This window comes from Fistularia commersonii, chromosome 32, assembly GCF_037954325.1.
Source record: "Fistularia commersonii isolate RoL2024-O1a breed Wild chromosome 32, RoL_Fcom_v1.0, whole genome shotgun sequence".
Classification (NCBI taxonomy): Eukaryota; Metazoa; Chordata; class Actinopteri; order Syngnathiformes; family Fistulariidae; genus Fistularia; species Fistularia commersonii.
In genome coordinates this window covers 10,836,715-10,844,015 of record NC_141315.1, presented here as the reverse complement: position 1 = coordinate 10,844,015, position 7,301 = coordinate 10,836,715, and the positions used below count along the sequence as shown (strand labels likewise).

The 7,301-nt window shown below is 31.3% G+C and overlaps 1 long non-coding RNA gene across 1 annotated transcript; it reads right to left on the bottom strand.

Annotated features, from left to right (window-relative positions):
- Window positions 1-2,272: 2,272 nt before the first annotated feature.
- LOC147215493 (uncharacterized) lies at window positions 2,273-4,702 on the bottom strand. The gene is made up of 2 exons (XR_015104209.1): window positions 4,497-4,702; window positions 2,273-4,309 (listed from the first exon to the last, which is right to left on the bottom strand). It is a non-coding gene; the product is annotated as an uncharacterized LOC147215493 (long non-coding RNA).
- Between the last annotated feature and the right edge of the window lie 2,599 nt (window positions 4,703-7,301).

Sequence of the window (7,301 nt, the reverse complement as noted above, 5' to 3'; positions counted from 1 at the left end):
TGTACATATGTATGTATTGTTGTATGTACGTATGTTTTTATGAATGCATACGTGCGTGCATACGTGTGTATGTCTCTTTGTATGCATTTTTATGTATATATGTATGTATGAATATAAGTATGTACATATGAGTGTGTGCATGTCTGTCTGTCTGTCTGTATGTGTGTATATATGTGTGTATGTATGTATGTGTGTGCGTGTTTGTATGTATATATGTTTGTCTATATATATGTGTTTGTATGTATGTTTGTATGCATGTTTACATGCATGTACGAATGTATCTATGTCTGTATGTATGTATTTTATGTGTGTATCTAAGTATGTAGGTATGTTTATATATATGTGTATGTTTGTATGTTTAAATGTTTATGTACATTATGTACATTTTTATGTATGTATGAGTGTTTGTATATACGTGTGTATGTCTGTATATATGTATGTATGTATGTAAGTATGTATATATATGAGTAATTGCATGTCTGTCAGTATGTCTGTATGTGTGTATGTATGTATGCATGTATGTATGTCTGTATGTTTATACATACGTTTGTATGTCTATGTATGCGTTTTCATGTATATATGTATGTATGTATGTATATATGTGTGTGTGTGTGTCTATTTGTATGTATGTATGTTTGTATACATGTTTACATGTATGTATGTATGTATGTGTGTAGGTGTATTATATATGTGTAGGTTTGTATGTTTGCATTTTTATGTATATATCTTTGTATATATGTTTGTATATATGTATGTATGTTTGTATTTTTGTATGCATGAATATATGAATGTATATATGTATGCATGTATGTGTGAGTGTGTGTGTGTTTGTATGTATATATGTTTGTATGTATGTGTGTTTGTATGCATGTTTACATGTATGTACAAATGTATGTATGTCTGTATGTATGTATTTTATGTGTGTATCTAAGTATGTATGTATGTATGTTTATATATATGTGTGTTTGTATGTTTGCATTTTTATGTATATATCTTTGTATGTATGTTTGTATGCATGAATATATTAATGTATACATGTATTTATGTATGTGTGAGTGTGTGTGTGTTTGTATGTATATGTTTGTATGAATGTATGTATGTTTACATGTATGTTTGTATGCATGTTTACATGTACGTATGTATGTATGTTTGTATGTATGTATATTCCCATATATGTATGCATGTATCTATGTATTTGTGTATATATGAATGCATGTATGTCTCTATGTTAATACATTTTTGTGTATGTCTGTTTTTATGCATTTTTATGTATATATGTATGTATATATGTGAGTATGTATGTATGAGTGTGTGCATTTTTGTCTGTCTGTCTGTATGTATGTATGTATGTATGCGTGTTTGTGTGTGTGTGTGTGTATGAATATATGTACGCATAAATGTACAGTATGTCAGTATGAGTGTGTGTATGTGTGTCTGTATGTATGTATCTACGTGTGCATGTATGTATGTATGTATGTATGTGTGTATATATGTATGTATTTATGCATGCGTGTATGTATGTATGTCTATATATATATGTGTGTGTATGTTTGTTATTATGTATTTGTATTTATGTTTGTATACATGTATGCATTAGTGTGTGGTCCCCAGTATGTATGTACCTATTAATGTATGTATGAATGTGTGTATGTATGTATATGTATGTATGCCTGTATTCATGTATGTATATTTATATGTATGTTTGCATTTCTATGTCTATATCTTTGCATATATGTATGTATGTACCTATGTATGCATGTTTGTATGTATGTGTGTGTATGTTTATTATGTATTTGTATTTTTGTTTGTATATGTATGTATGAATGTATGTTGCATTGTATGTATATATACCTGTATGAAGGCTTGTGTGTACGTCTATATGCTTATATATACATGTGTATGTTATTAGCATGCATTTTTATGCATGTTTGTATATATGTATTAATGTATGTATGCCTGTTTATATATTTGTGTATGTTTGCATTTTTATGTATGTTTGTATATATATATGTACATTACCATGTCTATTTGTATTTCTGAATATGTGTATGTATTTATATCTATGTATGTTTTAATAAAATAATGTTATTGTATTTGTTTATCGGTATGCATGTATTCAAATTCGTTTGTGTGTATGTCTGCAAACATCTGTACATGCATGTATGTATGTATGTATGTATGTATGCATGTATGTATGTATGCATTGGATTTCATCTGAAGGATACTAATGCTCAAAACAAACAAAAGGAATCACTGGAACTGAAATAAGTTACATTTATCCCTTTATTTTACTACATTCCTTGGAAGAACTCAGGTCAAATTGACACACAGCTACACTCCTCAAAAAAATAACACATCATAGAGCTGAATGAATTAACTATTATCAAATACTTCATGGTTGAACATGCTGACAACAAAATCACACAGAAAGTATCAATGGAAATGCATCGTATTAAGGTCCGGCTCTGGAGTCCCACTGGTAGTTAGATGTCAAATATAACATCCGAATAGTTTCTGGTTGGGCGGCTCGGTGGCGCAGCGGTTAGAGCTGTGGCCTCACAGCAAAGCAACTCGGGTTCAAGCCCCACAGCAACTACTGTGTGCAGTTGCCTCTGTGTGGAGTTGGCATGTTCTCCCCGTGTCCGCGTGGGTTCTTCCCTTCCTCCCACCGGCCAAAAGCATGCATTTAAGTTAATCGGCAACTGTAAATTGTCCCTAGGAATGAATGGTGTGAATGGCCCTGTGCAAACAGGGCGGCCCTATAGGCTGAGAGATGGGCGCCGGCCACCCCTCGCCACCCGCGGAGGCGGGGGGCTACAGTGTGAATGTCCCCGGTAGAAAAGGAAACATATTTATGTTTTTTATCATCATTGAAATTATATAGAGAGATAAATAACGCAAAAAGTAAAGCAGAAATGACGCTGAGAACTTTATTCAACTTTGAGGTTGGACAGTACAGGACCATAGATGTGGAGCTCCGGCTTTGTCATAAATGAAGTTACTCTCCAGTCGGTGCGACTCGAATCCACACCAAACTATCTGAGTCCCTCGAGGAGATCACAGCAGATGTTACGCCACTGCTGGGGTAAATGGGTTTAAAAATGTTAACTTCTATACTTCATGCAGAAAACTAAAAAAGATTAAATGAATCATATCATGACCTAATTACATGATTGCAATCTTTAAAATTCATGTGCTGAACGGGAACCTGGGAAAAAAAAAACATCCCACAACCTTGCAGACAGAACAACAGAATTGACTAACTTCAGACCGTTGCAGCAAGATATAGATTGACTGTCTGTTTTACAGGTCTGATCGAAGAGCAAGAGTGATTTAACAGGATTGAGTGCCAAATGTTGGGGAGATAAAGTTGGGTACATTACCATTTAAAACTTTCTGGGAACCCCTTTCCTCTCATCTTCTCCCTTCTAGTGATGGGAATTACGGCTCTTTTTAGAGAACCGGCTCTTTTGGCTTTTTTTGTTGCTTTAATCAATATATTACGAACAATAATGTAACATTATGCACAAAATGAAGCAATAATTTAAAAAAATTTTTTATTATACTACTATGTTATAATAGCCTTTATTTTTTCACTCTACAGTGAACTTTTAACTAATTTCAACTTTTTACTTTTTTATACTAAGCAACTTTAAAGTCAAGCCACACAGAATCCCTGAAAAACACGACACAACAAAATGCAAATTAAAAACATTTACTTTTCAGTGCAACAACATATGAACTATGAAATACAAGAATAAACTTTTAACTTTTTTATACATAACAAATTTAAAGTGAAACACGGGATCCCTGAAAAACACACGAAATATATATTAAAATATTTACAGATCTACAAAAAATAAAATATAAAATACAAAACAATTTTTGCTTTTAATACACTCAACAAATTTAAAGTCAAACAACAACACAGAATTCCTGAAAAAATGCAAAACTACAAAATAAAATAATTAAAAATATTAACACAAGTGCTATAAATAAACTATAAAATACAAGAACGTTTAACTATTTACCAATCAACTTTTAACCAACTCAGACTGAAACAACACAGAACATGCAAAAAATATAAATTAAAATGTATAAAACAAATAAAAAAGATCAGCAGTCTCTACTGAAGATTGGCATTTAGAAACACCAAGTGCCAACACAGTGACGACACCACGCATATTGACCAATCATGTGCGCCTTTAGGAGAAAAAAAAAGCGTCTCGAAGGAAGCCGGCTCCTGATTGGTGGGGAGCCGGATCTCCGTCCATCTCTTCCCTGGTCCCACTACACACCACAATGTCATCTGGGAATTTTTTGTCAAAATGCAGACTAATAGGCAAATATTTCAAGAAAGTTTGGGCTAAGGACTGCTGCACAACATTTACATTTAATTGTGGTCACACACTTTAGAACTGAACACAGAACGTTCACAGGTCTGTCCTGAACAGAGATAGCAAAGAAGCTCGATGCTAATGCTACTAGCCTCTTACCTGCTGCCCGACTGCGTCTCACCTATGAATGAGTCAAAATTACGGTTACAAATTTCACTTCCTCTCTCTGAGGATTTTGGATTGGGGACCAGTTACTCTTTCATTGAACTGTAGCAATTTCATTAGAAAAAAAGTTAAATGTTTTTGACTCGTGGTCGGCGTCCCACTCCACTGCGTCTACTGCTAGTGCTGTTAGCTCGGCTCCACTTCCGGTCCGCTCGTTGGCCACGCCCCCCAATTTATAACATCGGTCCAAAATTAGAAAAAAGAACTACGTCATTTCCTGTAACGAATTAATTGTTCAAATGTTTGTTGTAAGTGTAAATTCAAAAGTTAAATAGAAATTGTAGTAGATATTGTGTGTATGTATATACATACATACACTCATATGAACATACATATATGCATGTCTGTATTTATGTACGGATGTACATACATACAAACGTAAAAAATACATACTTTTGTATACATACATACATACTTGCATACATATATACATACAGTTGTACATACATAATGTGTATACATTTGTATCTATACATGTATATAAATATATACAAAAACATGCTTACAGGCGTACAAAAACACTTATATGTATATCCATACTTACACACATGTGAAGATACAAGCACTTGTACAGACATATACATTTGTGTCAAAAATGAAAAATGTATTTACATACATGTATGTATATACACATCTGCATCCAAACACAGATTCAAACATACAAAAATGCGAACATACACACATAGAAATATATACAAACATGTATAAACATATCCACACACATACATGTATATAAGTTAATACATACACACATATGTACTCATATATATGTGAATAATTTTAAAAATACATTATGTGTACATATATATGTACAAATATTCATATATAAATACATACATACATACATACAGTATATATACATACAGTTATACATACATACGTATATATACATATTAATATTTAAATACATTCAGTCACATACATTAATGTGAACATACATACATACATATTGACATAAAAATTCATACACACATACATGCATGTGAACATACATACATTCACACACACACATATATATACATAAATCAATACATACATACACATATATATACATAGATACACACATACATATGTACATACATTTATGTATACACATATATATACACACACATTCATACTTACATTCATTCACACATACATACATGTGAAAATACATACATATATACATACACAAATACATACAAATATATAGGCATAAAAACCCTGAAGGAACAGACTTTGTGGAAGTGTCATTCTCAAAACTTTTGGCCATGACTGTAAATACACACATACATACACACATACATACATCCATACATATGTACACATTCATGCATTCACACATACATACATGTGAGGACACAGATATAAATACATACATATGGACATAAAATTCATATATACTAATATACACACATACATATAAACATACATGAATGCATACACACATACATACAAACATACATGAATACACACATACATACACGCATACATACATATGTATATATATACACACATACGTATATATATATATACACACATACGTATATATATATATATATACACACATATATATACACCTTCATACATACATTCATTCATATTGTAACATTGTAACATATTAATATATGTATGTTCACATACATATGAACATACATATATTAATACATACATATATACATACATACATGAATTAATACATACAGACATACATACATGCATGTGGAAATAATGCATACACAATGTAGACAAACATATATATACATAAATAGAGTAATACATACATACAAATATATGTACAAACATGCATGCAACGATACACACATGCTTACATACATATACGCATACATACATACATACCTTCATACATTTTTTCATTCATTCACACATACTTACATACATGTTAACATAAATGCATACACACACACATACATACAAGCATACACACACACATACACACATGCATACAAGCATACATACATACATACATACATATACACATGTATACATACATATGTATATATATACACCATACATACAGTCATTCATTCACACAAAAATACATGCATGTGAACATTCATACATACATACATGTGAACATACATATATACATACATACATGTATACATATGTATATAAATACACCTTCATACATACATACATACATCTGAACATACAAGCATACACACATACATACATGCACGTATTGATACATCAATGCATACACATAGGCATACATACATACATATACACACATTCATAAATGCATACATACACACATACATATGTAAATATACACATTCATTCATACATACATGTGAACATATATACATACATACATATATAATTCATTTATTAATAAATACATACACATATACATTCATGAACGTGGACATACATGCAAACGCAAACATACACACACATATATATACATAAATAGATAAACACATACATACAAAAATATATTCATACGTACATACATATATGCAAAGATACGCAAATGCTTACATCCATACACGCATACATATATACATAAATATATACATACATACATCAAACACGTATACATATATTCATTCATTCACACATACATACATACATGTGAAGATACATGCATACATACATATATACATACACACATACATACATACACGTATACCTACATACGTATATATATATACACCTTCGTACATACATTCATGCATTCACATATACATACACATATACATTCATTCATACATACACACATAAATAGATGTG